Source organism: Phyllobates terribilis, unplaced genomic scaffold (genome assembly GCF_046119375.1).
Source record: "Phyllobates terribilis strain yellow unplaced genomic scaffold, ASM4611937v1 Scaffold_8__6_contigs__length_399053987, whole genome shotgun sequence".
Taxonomy (NCBI): domain Eukaryota; kingdom Metazoa; phylum Chordata; class Amphibia; order Anura; family Dendrobatidae; genus Phyllobates; species Phyllobates terribilis.
Genome location: NW_027362768.1, coordinates 90,392,192 through 90,408,764, shown reverse-complemented (window position 1 = coordinate 90,408,764; position 16,573 = coordinate 90,392,192).

Here is a 16,573-nt window from a genome sequence, read left to right as displayed (position 1 = left end):
CTCTTTTTGTCCCTAACTAACTTAATCCCTACCTACGTGGAGGTTTGCACCCTACCATCCTACGCCAGTGGGGCCCCCACTCAACGTCGGCTGTCCCTGCCTAAGCTGTCTCTCTCCTGACCCTTATGTGTTTATAAAGGGAGAAAAGGATAGTTGTTCATTCAAGCCAAGCTGAGTGCTGGTCCTTAGTTCAAAAATCCACCGGGTTTCTTTTTGCAATATAAGGGCATCCCAATCACCTCCTCTAATTGGTGGGGTAATTTTGTCAATTCCCATAAATGTGATTTTCTTGTGATCCCCCTTATGCATGGTATTGACGTGGCAGGCCAAGGGAGTATCTCGTTTGTTGATAATGTCTCTGATGTGCTCTCCTAACCTTTTCTGAAACTCTTGCTTAGTTTTCCCTATATATTTAAATTGACATTCACATGTTGCTTTATATACAATCCCTTTTGTGCGACAGTTGATAAGGTTTCTAATCTCATAGACCACACCTGTTACATTTCCTTTAAAGTTTTGCCCTTATGTGATGAAATCACAAAACTTGCAGCCCCCACATCGAAAGGAGCCCCTACAACCCTGATCCAACCACGACTGAGTTCTTTTTGGCTGATAGTGACTCTGGACAAGGCGATCTCATAGAGACCTACCTCTTCTATAAGTAATCTGGGGAACTGTTGGTATGAAATTTTTAAGATCACAATCCATGTGTAAGATAGACCAGTGTCTCTGGAGAATCGCCCTGATACCATTAGATCGATTAGAAAAGCGCGTAATCTTACCACCTCATTTTTTTTGGTCTGTTTAGGCTGAGAGTTTAGAAGAGATGCTCTATCTCTATTGAGGGATTCCTTAAAGGCCTCTCCCAAAATTTGTTTAGGGCATCCTCTTTCCCTAAATCTCCCCCTCAGATCCCATGCCTGCTTCTTGAAATTCTCAATATCAGAGCAATTTCTCCTCATTCTAAGGAAATGACCCTTAGGGATGCCCCTCTTCAGGGGGACAGCATGACAACTATCCCATCTCAGGAGGGAGTTGGTTGCTTTAGGCTTTCTGTAGGTATCAGTAACAAGTAAGCCATCGCAATTTTTCTGTTTGAGGACATCCAGAAAAGCTAGTCTAGATGTATGGGCCTCATAGGTAAATTTAAGGATTGTCGTTTAGTTCAGTAACAAATTCTCCAAAGCTCTCAGGACTCCCCCTCCAAAGGACAAACACATCATCGATGTAGCGAAGCCACATCGAGATGTTATTAACTTGGTCTCTGGGGGGTTCTCCAAATACCAAATTTTCCTCCCACCAGCCCAGGATCAAATTAGCATAAGAGGGGGCACAGGGGCTCCCCATTGCTGTGCCCCTGAGCTGGTGGAAGTGCTTCTGGTCAAACATGAAAATGTTCCTTGTAAGACAAAATTCCAATGCTTTCATAACAAACTCATTATGTGCAGCAAATTGTTGTCCCCTAGATTTCAAATAGTATTGAACAGCTTTTAGTCCCCAGTCGTGGGGGATCGAGGAGTAAAGGACCTCCAATTCGATGCTACATAGAATTGTGTCTGCATCCACCGTAATACCGTCAATTTTGCCCAGAAGGTCCATTGTGTCTCACACGTAAGAACTGAGCGACACCACAAATGGTTTCAAAATTTTGTTAATGTAGATACCTAAATTTTGTGTCAGATTGTTTACCCCTGACACAATAGGCCTCCCCTTGAGGGGAGTAGTTCCCTTGTGCACTTTGGGGAAACAATAAAATGTTGCCAAAACAGGATGGACCGAATACAGGAAGTCTCTCTCATTACTGTCAATGACTCTTTTTTCAAGGCCATACTCCAAGAGTTTTTTTAGATCCTTTGAGAATTGTTTAGTTGGATTTTCTAATAATCTACAATAACCTATCTTCTCACTTACTAAGGAAAGGCATAACTCATGATACTTTACAGTGTCCATTATCACGATGTTCCCACCTTTATCTGAAGGCTTGATTGTTATGTCTTTATCTTGTTCTAGCCTAAGTAAACAATCCATCTGAGTCTTGGAAAGATTAAATCGACAGTCTGATCTGCCCATATCAAGAGCTCTAAGTTCACCAATCACAAGATCAAGAAATGCATCTAATGGACTGATGTCTCCTGTGGAAGGAGGCATCTTCCGACTCCTACTCCTGAGATTGGTGAACGGGCCCATCCTATTAACATTTGGATTAATATCTCCCAGATGGAATACAAATTGGACATCCTGCAAGAGTCCATCATCAATACCCAACTCAAGACTTTTCTTTTTGTCTTCCCTGATTAAGTGTTTTTTCCATTTTAATTTACGTATAAATAGGTGCAGATCTTTTACGGTCTCAAAAATATCACAATCTGTAGTAGGTACAAAAGAGAGTCCTTTACTAAGGACACACATTTCGTCTGTAGAAATATTTCTTGAGGAAAGATTAATAACTTTGGAGTCTATATTGGATTGTATCCTGTTAGACGATTCCGGAGAGGGTAAATGGGGTCTAAAAAACCTCCCCTTTGGGGTGACCTTTTTCCCTTACCATGCCCTCGACCCTTTCCTCGTCCTTTTCCCTTTGGATTCCTACCTCGTCTCTCTGAGTCTGAAAAATCTGTTTCGGATGAGGATAGATCTGTTTCTATATTACTGCGATTACGTATAGTTGCTACAGAATAGGCTTTGTTCTCTTTAAATTCCGGTAAATCTCGGCTGAAAAATAGATGTTTTTTCTCTTTAATTGAAACTGGAACCTTTCAACATTGTTTTGTAAAGAGAGCTCCTTTTATGAAAATTCAGACTCAGACATGAATTTCTTTGTTATATATATAGGGATATATATATATACAATACAGACCAAAAGTTCATAGTCATGAAAATACAGAAAAATCTTTAAATGAGAAGGTGTGTCCAAACTTTTTGTCTGTACTGTATATGCTGAATATATAGGGAAAACTAAGCGAGAGTTTCGGAAAAGGACAGGAGAGCACATCAGAGACATTTTCAACAAACGAGATACTCCCTTAGCCTGCCACGTCAATACTAAGCATAAGGGGATTACAAGAAAATCACATTTATGGGAATTGACAAAATTACCCCACCAACTAGAGGAGGTGATTGGGATGCCCTTATATTGCAAAAAGAAACCCGGTGGATTTTTGAACTAAGGACCAGCACTCCGCTTGGCTTGAATGAACAACTATCCTTTTCTCCCTTTATAAACACATAAGGGTCAGGAGAGAGACAGCTTAGGCAGGGACAGCCGACGTTGAGTGGGGGCGCCACTGGTGTAGGATGGTAGGGTGCCAACCTCCACGTAGGTAGGGATTAAGTTAGTTAGGGACAAAAAGAGGGATATTGCCCATTGGTCCTCTTTCCTTCTCTCCTTCTGTTTGTATGTGCTCAGGTCCTTTGTGTCTCGCACTACCAAAAGGAACTGGCTACTCAATTATTATTGGGTTATGTGCTTAATATATTTTCCCCTTCTTACTCTTTCATCTCATGTTCTTGTGGTGATTAAATTTCTCAAATGAAAAACATTAAAATACCAGTGACTATCACCTCTCTTCATTTAATGGATTTATTGTCTAATCAGAGATATTGCCTCTGCTAGTATTGTCCCTTTCGGTCAAGTATAAAAACAAGATTAATGTAATTTTTGACTCTGTACATGCTGAGAAAGGGCATGTGGAGCTCCTTTATAGAGTTTACATAAGGGTTCCACAAGACGCCCCGCATAGGCTACGGGGGAATGCATATGTCCGCAGGGACCGCCTATCTCCCTGGCAATAGCGATTGTTCCAGGGCTATGGACCTGAGCGCTTTTGTTTGGAGCCATTGCCGCACACCTGGGTGTGACAAGCACTCTTTGGAGCGCATTCAATATGCGTTCCACTCAAACCCGGAAGTGCATCATAGAAAACCCGGAGGTGCGTTATAGCCACACCCCCGGAAGTGTCAGTCAGCGTTCCACGGAGGAGGAAGTGGTTTTATCATAGGTTTGGAATGGCAGCATGTGATAGGCTGCAACCAATCCAGGTGCAGCACGTGATATTTAAAAGAGGGACTTTCCCATGTGCTGTAGCAGCACAAACTAAGGAAACTTTTGCCCCTGAATGGAATCTTCTGAACCTCTGTTCCCCCTGAAGACTCAATTTGAAGAAATGCGTCGGGGTGGTTCGTATTATGATGATGCTCACCTCAATGAGAATGAATAATAGAAGTCTCTAAGATTTACGGGTGAGATCATTCCATTTATATTCCCTTTCTTTTTCCCAGGTCTATTTAAACTGGGGATACGTGGTGTAGGGTTAGAAATTAAGCGAGTCCTGTCCCTGGCTCTTGGTGTATGTGTACAATTTTAGTATCATAACCATGAAAGAGGGTTATTTATTTTTGGAAGACTCTAACACTACAAATTGCTGATTTATGGGTAAATAAATGTTACCTTTATATTTTCTCCTATCCAACAAGCATCTTTCAATATATCTTTTACACTGACCCTTATCTAGTTAGTATTAAAATAAGATTGTCACTGAAGTGTACCATTAGATGCTGTTTGTTGTATGACCATTATTGCATCTGAGCAGGATCTTTCTGGGTAAATTTTCCTGCATTGAGTATAGGTGGGGTAACCATTTATACACGTGAAAGGTCATGTGAACACCTGATGTTATTGGGTGTGATAACTGGAGAAAAGGATTGTATGAGTGGATCACTCTTTTATTGTGTATATGTCAGTCTGTGAGCACTTGCACCTTATGTTATAAGTCTTTGATTAAAAGTTAAATTTTAAATTGATACACAGCTATTTCAGTCAATTTAATTAACTCGCCCCTAATGTGATGGCTGGAGCTGCTTCTCTTTACTGAGGCTGGGATGTGATGAGTAGACACTGGGGCTGCAGCATATACATGGCATAGGAAACACTGGGGCTGGAGAATATACATTGCATAGGAGACACTGGGCTCGCAGCATATACATTACAGAGGAGATGCTGGGGCTGGAGCATATACATTAACCAGGAGATGCTGGGACTGTAGCATATACATCACATAGGATACACTGGGGTTGAGGCATATATATCAGAGGAGACGCTGGTGCATATACATCACAGGCAGGGACGTACATAGAAATCATGGGGCCCCATAGCAGAAGTTGTAATTGCCCCCCCAAAACAAAAAATTATAATTGTCGGGACACAGAAGAGCATATCTCACAACTTTCCAGCCTTTACATAGTAATTTTCCTCCCGCTGAAGTCCCAGATTCCTCTTTCATTGCCCCCATAAATTATTATGCAAACACCTTGTTGTTTGGGGAAGGTGCTCCTCCTTGAGTGACAGTTCTGGTGAGCAGCTTTATTCTCTACTATTGCTACTATACATTAATGGTCTATCAGTGTTTCTTCTAGTCTACATTGTTTTCACTATGGTTACATACAGCGATAACTGCATTTGAACAAGCACACTGCTCAGGAAAGTGAGAGCTATGATTGGGAGAATTGCTATGGAAACTGCCAGTGATGTGTGCCCAGAATGGGGGTCAGATTGTGATTACACAGGACTAATAGCAGCACTGTGAACAGCTGAGAGCAAGGGGGAAAGGTGAGCAACTAAATTCTGTACAAAAATCAAAGGGCTGGAAGGAAGTGGCTCATATGTTAGGAGCTAACATCTCTCTTAGAATGTAGCTACTGGGTACTCAGCCAGGCAGTTGGTGGCTAAGCTCCATGAAAACCAGCTGTACATTTCATAAGATAAAAGCTCTCATTGCAGAAGAATGACAGTGGATAGAAAAAGCAAGTCATTTTCATTCTTATTTTCATGCTGTTTATCTAAAATAATTTATTAACATGAGAATACTAATTTACTAAGGTCCTGCAATTAGGTAAATGCAACAATATTTATTTAAGTAAAACTAGGCAAAAATGCATTATGTGGAAAAATTAAGTACACCCCATGAATGAATTGATTTTAGAATTAACTTTAGCAGCAATAACTTGAAGTAATCAATTTCAGTATGACTTTATCAGTCTCTTGTTCTTTACAAGATAGATAACGTTTATTCATTTATTCACAGCCTTTGTTTATGCACAGCTCTCTTAAAGTCTCACCATACTATTTCAATTGGGCTGAGGTCTGAACTCTGACTGGGCCAGAGCATTACCTTGATTCTTTTATTTTTCAGCCAATTAAATGTAGATTTACTGCTATGCATGGGATTATGGTCCTGTTGCATGACCTACTTTTGCCCAACCTTTAGCTTATGGTTATATTGCCTCTCATTTGACTTTAGAATATGTTGGTACACAAAGGAGTCCATGGTCAACTCAATGACTGCACCTGTGACTGCAAAATAAGCCCAAATCATTACACCTCCACCAGCGTGCTTGACAGTTGGTATTAGATGTTAGTACTGATATGCCGTGTTTAGGTCACCAAACGTGGCACAGAGCAATATAATGTTTAAAACTGTGTTTTCTCTGTCACACTGCTCACATATATGTTCTCAGAAAATACTGCCATTTCTGGCCTCCATTAAAAAATTTTTTCAGCGTGTCAGCAAAGCTTTTGACCCTGGTTTGCTGTTCAAAACAGTTACCTACAGGCCAGGTATTTAAAACTGTTTTCCTCCATCACACGGATTACATATACATTTTCAGAAAATACTGCCATTTCTGGCCTCCATTAAAAAAAATTTCAGTGTGTCAGCGAAGCAATTGACACCAGATTGCTGTTCAAACTACTTACCTACAGGCCAGGTATTTAAAACTCTGTTTTCTCCGTCACAAGGATCACATATAAGTTCGCTCCAAACTCAGTCATTTGTAGTGAGCGTGGAAGATACTGTCCTCCATTTAAAATGGGCAAGGCACGTGGCAAGGGACGGGAAACTGGACGTGATGGTAATGGTGCATGCAGAGGCCGAGGACAAGGCCGTGGGCAAGCCAAAATTGTGCCACAACAAACACCCACATCTTCTCGCCTGACCTTCCTGTCCCAATTTCTAGGGGACCGCAGCACACCACTATTGAACCCAGAGCAGTGTCAAAAGGTTGTTGGTTGGATAGCAGATAATGTTTCCAATCACTTAGCCACCACCACCACCACCCTGTCTTCCACACGGTCAAGTCTCAGTAGCCGTGAGTCTGGACCGCATATTCCTCCCCCTGATAATCCTTCCTTCCACCATGCCGAGTACCCAGAGACAACTGATCCCACACGTGGACACTCTGAAGAGCTGTTCACTTTTCCATTTATACATTCGGTCCTCTTGCCCGTTCCACTTGTAGCGGGGCAAGAGGAGATCGCGTGAAGAGATGCCCAAATATTTGAGCAGACACCGTCACACGAAGGTGACGGTGGGAAAGTGTCACAAGAGGTGGACGATGATGAGACACAATTGCCAGAAAGTCAGGAGGAGGACCAGGGTGAGAAAGTGGAAGACGAAGTGGTGGATGATATAGTAACTGACCCAACCTGGCACGAGGACATGCAGAGCGAGGACAGCAGCACACAGGGGGAGGGAGGCAGAGCACCCCAACAGGCAGGAAGAAACAGTGTGGTGGCCGCAGACATAAGGCAGGCAACCGTTCCCTGTAACACCAACACGAAGGAAGTTGCCAGTACAACAGTTAGGTCTTCCCGAGTCTGGTTGTTTTTTAAAGACTCTGCCGATAACCCCAAAAAGGCCATTTGCAAGACCTGCCAGGCCAGCATCAGCAGGGGTGGCAAAACGACCAGCCTGACCACCACCAACATGATCAGGCACATGGCAGCAAAATACCCGACTTTGTGGGCCGAACCCACCAGTGTCTGCTGGTGGCACCATTGCGTCTTTCACTGTTATGCATGCAAGCCAATCCCCTGTCCATGGTGCATGAGAAGATGCCTCCTGCCCTGCACCTGTCGTTGCACACTCTCAAGTAGCAGCATCAGGAAGCAAGTCCATGTCCTTGTCCCAGCGCAGTGTTCAGTTGTCCATACCCCAGTCCTTGGAACGCAAGCGCAAATATGCAGCCAACGCCCCACAGGCCACACTACTAAATTCTCACATTTCACGACTGCTTGCGCTCGAAATGTTGCCTTTTAGGCTCGTGGAGACGGAAGCATTCTGCAACCTGACGGCGGCGGCCGTCCCTCGGTACTCGGTCCCCAGCTGCCACTATTTCTCCCGGTGTGCCGTCCCCGCATTACACAATCACATGTCCCAAAACATTAGCCGTGCTCTCAACAACATAGTTACCGGTAAAGTCCACCTAACCACGGACACATGGAAAAGTGCTTGTGGGCAGGGACGGTACATCTCGCTGATTGCACACTGGGTTAACATAGTGGAAGTCGGGACCTTGTCGGACCTTGGGACGGAACACATCCTCCCGACGCCAAGGATTGGTCAATCAGGGTTGCACCCACGGTCTACAGCTCCTGCACCTCATCCTCCTCAGCCTCCTCCTCCTCTTTAGCCTCCATCTCCGAAATGACCACATCAGTCACAAGCTGAAAGCACTGCAGCACTGCCTCGGCCAAGCGGCAACAGGCTGTGCTGAAGCTAATATGCTTAGGTGAAAAAACGCACAATGCTGAAGAGTTGTGAACAGCTCTGAAAGAGTAGGCAGATCTGTGGCTCACACCGCTGAACCTACAGCCAGGCATGGTCGTGTGTGACAATGGCCGGAGCCTGGTGGCGGCTCTGAGGCGAGGCGAGCTCACACACGTACCATGCCTGGCCCATGTGCTTAACCTTGTGGTTCATCGGTTTCTCAAATCCTACCCGGAGCTGCCGGATCTGCTTGTTAAAGTACGCCGCCTGTGTGCCCATTTTAGAAAGTCAACCACAGCTTCCGCCGCCCTTGCAGTGTTTCAGCAGCATTTGCAGCTTCCGGCTCACAGACTGGTGTGTGATATCCCCATGCGTTGGAACTCTACACTGCAGATGTTGGGAAGGATTTGTGAGCAGAAAAGGGCAGTTGTTGACTACCAGCATCAACAAGGCCGTCGATATTCTGTTCAGACTCCACACATAAGACCTGAGAAGTAGACATGGATGTCAGACATATTTACTATCCTCCAAAACTTTGAGGACTCCACCAAGATGGTGAGCGGCGATGACGCCATAATTAGAGTCACCATCCCGCTTCTCTGTCTTCTGAAATGCTCTCTGCTCACAATCAAAGAGGATGCATTGCAGGCGGAGCACGATGAGATGGAGCAAGGAACCATACAGGGTGATTACACACAGCCAAGCCTTATCTCATCCCAACGTGTATTGGGTGACAATGATGAAGAGGAGGAGGAGGAGGAAGGACAGGAGCTAGTTTCATGCACTATAGATGGTACTACCTGCACAGCTGTCATACCGTCTGTTCAGAGTGGATGGCCAGAGGATAGAGAGGAGGAGGAGGAGAGCATGGTCAGTCATCCTCTTGGTGAGGACATGGAAGTCTTGCCTGTTAGTAGTCTAGCACGCATGGCCGAGTTTATTTTACGCTGCCTTTCCCATGACCCTGGCATTCTCAAAATTTTGGGTGACAGTCATTACTGGTTGGTTAAACTTCTAGACCCACGCTACAAGGAGAACTTTTTATCTCTTATTCCTGAGGCGGACAGGTCTACAAAAATGGGGCTGTACCAGAAGGCCCTTGTTGCGGAACTATTAAAAAAATTCCCATCTGAAAACTCTGGCGGCAGAGGGCACACTTCGTTGGACAACCAAGGAGTACAGGTGAGAGAGACACAACTTCAATCCAGCAGAGGCAGGGGAACACTGTCAAAGTTCTGGGAGAGTTTTCTCAGACCCTCCCATCGGACCCTGAGGCGCGGGGTACTCTCACAAGGAGTGCAAAGTTTGGGAAGATGCTGAGGGAGTACATTGCCGACCGTACCAACGTCCTCCTTGATTCCACTGTGTCTTATAATTATTGGGTATCCAAGCTGGATACGTGGAATGAACTGGCTCTCTATGCCTTGGAGGTCCTGGCCTGCCCTGCCGCGAGCGTTTTATCAGAGCGGGCTTTTAGTACCGCTGGTGGAATTATAACTGATAAGCGCATCCGCCTGTCAACTGAAAATGCTGACAGGCTGACTCTTATAAAAATGTACAAGGGCTCGATTGGGCCAGACTTCTCAACACCACCGAATGATAGTGACTAGAGATGAGCGTTGTTCTACTCGAACTGTTCGCCAATCTCAAATTCGAGCTGTTTTGGGCGGTGTTCGAGCCGTTCGGCGAACACGAACAATTTGAGAAAAATTCGGCTGTTCGAGGTTATGTTCGATAACTGTTCATGCACCAAAATCATAACTGGATTTTTTCTCAGTAATGATGAAAATTAATGTTAATACGCAGTTTGAGTGTACAGCGGGGTGGGGGGAGGGGCAGGGGATGGATCTCTGCAGGAACAATGAAGATCTCCATTTTTTTTTCTCTTTCCCGCATTTGCAGTGGGGAGGTGCAATCTGTCAGCCTATCAGCAGCGCACACACGGAGCGAAGTGCTTTTTTTCACACAAGCAAGGGCATGTGTCATTGGCAGTGTATGTCACATGTCCTTGCCCTATAAGACCAAGCCATTTTCCCCGTCGCCACCATTTTCTCACTGCTGCAGCTGCGTGTTAGACGGCACCGCTGTTGCTGTGTGCGCTATACCTTGTTAATTTCAAGCCAATTTTCACACAAATATACAGATAGCTTGGGAGTAGGGAATAGTTGTGATTGCAGTCCTTTTAAGGACTAGGTTACAGCATTTCCTACGACTTTTATCAGGGAGGTCTGTGCTCTTAAATAGATAGGTTGTGGGAGTAAAGACTAATTGTAATTGGAGTCCTTTTCAGGACTAGGTTACATGAGTTCCTATCAGTTTTTGCCAGGCAGGTCTGTGCCAGTGCTGTGCAAGTTTTTTTCACAGCATTTGGCTGAATCTAGCAAAGCTAATCCTTTTTGGCCTATTGCAGAGTGTGTTAGTCAGTGGAGTAGCCTATCTGTGTTGCAAGATATAACACCTGTGTATAGAATACCAATTTTTTTACTGCACCTAGTGAAGTAAAATCTTTTGGGCATAGCATCATTCTATTAGTCCATCTATACTGACCTCCATCAGGTTGCAAACTGAATATAATTTTTTTCTGCATCTAGCTCTGAAAAAATATTTGGGCTTCTAGCAGTGTGTGGGACTTGGTCTATTAGTCCATCTATACTGACCTCCATCAGGTTGCAAATTAAAAATAATTTTTTTCTTCATTTAGCTCTGAAAAAATATTTGGGCTTCTAGCAGTGTGTGGGACTTGTTCTATTAGTCCTTCTATACTGACCTCCAGCAGGTTGCAAATTGAATATAATTTTTTTCTGCATCTAGCTCTGAAAAAATAGTTGGGCTTCTAGCTGTGTGTGGGACTTGGTCTATTAGTCCATCTATACTGACCTCCATCAGGTTGCAAATTAAAAATAATTTTTTTCTGCATCTAGCTCTGAAAAAATATTTGGGCTTCTAGCGGTGTGTGGGACTTGGTCTATTAGTCCATCTATACTGACCTCCATCAGGTTGCAAATTAAAAATAATTTTTTTCTGCATCTAGCTCTGAAAAAATATTTGGGCTTCTAGCAGTGTGTGGGACTTGGTCTATTAGTCCATCTATACTGACCTCCATCAGGTTGCAAATTAAAAATAATTTTTTTCTTCATTTAGCTCTGAAAAAATATTTGGGCTTCTAGCAGTGTGTGGGACTTGTTCTATTAGTCCTTCTATACTGACCTCCAGCAGGTTGCAAATTGAATATAATTTTTTTCTGCATCTAGCTCTGAAAAAATAGTTGGGCTTCTAGCTGTGTGTGGGACTTGGTCTATTAGTCCATCTATACTGACCTCCATCAGGTTGCAAATTAAAAATAATTTTTTTCTGCATCTAGCTCTGAAAAAATATTTGGGCTTCTAGCGGTGTGTGGGACTTGGTCTATTAGTCCATCTATACTGACCTCCATCAGGTTGCAAATTAAAAATAATTTTTTTCTGCATCTAGCTCTGAAAAAATATTTGGGCTTCTAGCAGTGTGTGGGACTTGGTCTATTAGTCCATCTATACTGACCTCCATCAGGTTGCAAATTAAAAATAATTTTTTTCTTCATTTAGCTCTGAAAAAATATTTGGGCTTCTAGCAGTGTGTGGGACTTGTTCTATTAGTCCTTCTATACTGACCTCCAGCAGGTTGGAAATTGAATATAATTTTTTTCTGCATCTAGCTCTGAAAAAATAGTTGGGCTTCTAGCGGTGTGTGGGACTTGGTCTATTAGTCCATCTATACTGACCTCCATCAGGTTGCAAATTAAAAATAATTTTTTTCTGCATCTAGCTCTGAAAAAATATTTGGGCTTCTAGCAGTGTGTGGGACTTGGTCTATTAGTCCATCTATACTGACCTCCATCAGGTTGCAAATTAAAAATAATTTTATCTGCATCTACAGTACATCTGAAAAAATATTTGGGCTTCTAGCTGTGTGTGGGACTATTTGTATTAGTCCATCTATACTGACCTCCATCAGGTTGCAAACTGAATATATTTTTTTCTGCATCTACCTCTGAAAAAATATTTGGCCTTCTAGTAGTGTGTCGGACTTTCTCTATTAGTCCATCTATACTGACCTCCATCAGGTTGCAAATTAAAACTAATTTTTATCTGCATCTACAGTACCTCTGAAAAAATATTTGGGCTTCTAGCTGTGTGTGGGACTATTTGTATTAGTCCATCTATACTGACCTCCATCAGGTTGCAAATTCAAAATAATTTTTTTCTGCATCTAACCCAGCCAATAGTTTTGGCCTAATACCACAGTTTGGCCACTCAGCTCTGCTCGGTTACCATCCATTGTTTTTTTGTGCAAACAACTCCAGAGTTGTGAATTAGTTAACTACCAAAATGAGTGGAAAAAGGCCTGCTGCTGGTGGAAAGGGGAATAGGCGTGTTGGGAAGGGGAAAAAAGGTTGTGTCCGTGGGGTAGGTGTTAAAGCAACAGTAACATCTGCAGAAGAAAGACCATCTTCCAGCCAAACTAAAATGTCTACTTCTTTTAGCGGACAATGTGATAAGATCCCTTTCTTACGGCCACGCCAATCGCTACAAATTCCAGATGAGGCACAAAAACAGCAGGTGCTTCAACGGATATCAAGTGCTCCTTTAAGTGGGCTCTCCTCCACATCAACTTCAACATCACAAATACTCCAGTCCTCAAAGGTGTCACCCAAATCGCACTTGCTTCCTCACAGCTCCCAAATCTCCAGCTGCCCGTCTGAGTATGAGGTAGAACAGATGGTTGAGTCTGCAGAGCTGTTTACTCATACTATAGCCTGGGAATCAGAGGTCGACTCCAGCGCTTCTGTGAATCCAGACGAGGAAATGATCTGCACTGATGCCCAGAATCTTTATGAGTCGGATCCAGGACCAGACGCAGAAGGTTCTGACCATAATGTAGACCCTCATTCCCAAACTGTAACTCCTGTTGGTGGAGACAATGAGGAAGACGATGATAAGACTCAAATACCTGATTGGAGCGACAACTTTAGTTTTTTGTCAGGGCAGGAACAGGTTGGCTCTGAGGACGACGGGTGTGATAACGCACAGGGTGATGATGATGAGGTCGGAGATCCCACTTACTGTCAACCCACAGTCAGCCAAGAGATGAGGTCAGCAGAGGAGGTGGAGGAAGATGCTAGTGACGACGAGGTCAGGTTGCGCCTTCCTGGACAGAGACGTAGTACTGGAAGCACGTCAACAACTGCATCCTCAAACACAACTCTGCCTCTCACCACAAGTCGTGGTGGCTCTTCAGGTCGCATGGGTGCTAAGCCTTGCATAGCCTGGGCATTTTTTCAGATCGATAAAGATGACCCAACTCGTGTTATCTGTAACATTTGTCAGCAAAAGCTAAGTAGAGGCCAAAAAATACATAGTTTGAGTACTTCATGCATGAACCGGCACATGGACATGAAGCATAAGTTGCAGTGGGAAGCTCAGTGTGCTACAATGCGGCTGTCACACTGTCACAGAATACTGGAGGTAGGGGGCCTAAGCTGACCCTAAGCTGGGGCCCTGACTAATCCCTCATCCTGGAGGTACTGTTAAAGGTACAGAGGTCCAGGCCGCCAGCGTAACCCCTACCTCCTGAGGATCCCTGCACCACAGTAATCTAGTCCTGAGAAGGACCCCGATCACAACAATTGGGAACCAACGATAATATGCCCACACACAGTATTTAGACGAACGAGACAGTACAAGGGAAAAACCAAAACCACCTTGCATACAACTTCAACAAAACTACAACAGAGGGAACACCAACGGGAAAGGAGATAAATGATAAAGCGAGGAAAGGGAAATAACACTTTCAAATACACTTATCTCAGCAACTCCAAACACCACGATCCGCTCTGTAAGTCTGAATGAAAAGCTTTCACCGACACCTCACAAACAGACCTGCAGGAATATAAAGGAGTCTCACTAACGAAGCATTGATTGCAGCTGGGCGAGGCTGGACCTCAGCTAGCCCAGAGAGAGAGAGAATTAACTCCTTCACTGCCGAGAAAACACAAAGCACCAACAAGTCAGCTGCGAGAAGTCAGGCTGTGTACTCGTGACGATCTTCGTGGCAACACACCCGTGACAGTACCCCCCCTTCTACGAGGGGCCTCCGGACCCTCAGGGCCAGGTTTATCCGGGTGAGTCGTGTGGAAGGCCCGAACTAATCGGTCTGCGTTAATATCCGACGCAGGAACCCACATCCTCTCCTCAGGACCATACCCCTTCCAATGAACCAAGTACTGAAGGGACCGGCGATTAAAGCGTGAATCAATGACCCTCGATACCTGGAACTCCAAGTTACCATTGACAACCACAGGAGGGGGAGGTAAAGGTGACGGTACCACCGGCGCCACATACCTCTTAAGCAATGATCTGTGAAACACGTTGTGAATTTTAAACGTAGGGGGGAGGTCAAGACGGAATGCCACCGGATTAATAACAGAACTGATTCTGTACGGCCCGATGAACCTGGGACCCAGTTTCCAGGAGGGAACCTTAAGTTTAATATTCCTGGTAGACAACCATACCTGATCGTTCACACTTAGGTCCGGACCAGACACTCTCCTCCTATCAGCCATACGTTTGTATCGGTTCCCCATAGTATTCAGATTCTTCAGCACCCCTCTCCATACTGAAGCGAGAGATGAGGAAAATCGTTCCTCCTCCGGAACCCCCGAAGAGCCCCCCCTACTGAAAGTACAAAACTGGGGGTGAAAACCATATGCCCCAAAAAACGGGGACTTACCAGTGGACTCGCTTCGCCTATTATTGAGAGCAAACTCTGCCAGAGGTAGGAAAGAAGCCCAGTCCTCCTGGTTCTCTGACACAAAACACCGAAGATATGTCTCCAAGCTCTGGTTCATACGTTCCGTCTGACCATTGGTCTGAGGATGAAAAGCCGACGAGAATGACAAATGCATCCCCCGCCGTGCACAAAACGCCTTCCAGAACTTGGACACAAACTGAGACCCCCGATCAGACACCACCTCGAAGGGTACCCCGTGAAGCCTCACAATCTCCCCAATGAACACCTGCGCAAGAGTTTTAGCATTAGGGAGAGCCGGAAGAGCGATAAAATGTGCCATCTTGCTGAACCTGTCCACTACAACGAGTATGACCGTTTTACCCGAAGACGGAGGGAGGTCCGTAATAAAGTCCATAGACAGATGAGTCCAAGGACGCTCCGGGATCTTCAAAGGTAAGAGGGCCCCAGACGGACGGGTATGTGAGGTCTTAGAGCGCGCACAAACCCCACAGGACGCGACAAAAGTTACCACCTCTTTATGTAAGTTAGGCCACCAAAACCGACGCGAGAGGAGATCCACAGTTGCTTTACTCCCCGGGTGTCCTGCAAAAACTGAGTTATGGTGTGCCTCGATCACCTTATGTCGCAACTGATCTGGAACGAACAGTCTCCCCGGAGGTCCAACAGGGGCGTCCCCCTGAGCCTCCAATATCTCCTCCTCCAGCTCAGAGCATACTGCCGAAACCACCACCCCCTCCTGAAGAACAGGAATCGGGTCGTCCGTATTCCCGGCCCCAGGGAAACTACGAGATAAGGCATCCGCCTTTACATTTTTAGACCCAGGACGATATGTAACGACGAAATTAAACCTGGTAAAAAACAATGACCACCTAGCTTGTCTGGGATTCAGACGTTTAGCGGACTCCAGATATAGCAGGTTCTTGTGATCGGTGATGACGGTGACCGGATGAACTGCCCCCTCCAAAAAATGGCGCCACTCCTCAAAAGCTAACTTAATGGCCAGGAGTTCCCTATTGCCGACATCGTAATTCCTCTCAGCGGACGACAATTTTTTAGAGAAAAAGGCGCACGGATGCCACTTACCAGGGGACGAACCCTGTGACAATACTGCTCCCACCCCTACCTCGGAAGCGTCTACCTCTACAAAGAATGGCTGAGACGCATCAGGTTGAATGAGTATGGGTGCCGAGGCAAAACATTTTTTCAAGGAGGAGAATGCTTGACAAGCCTTGTCAGACCACCTA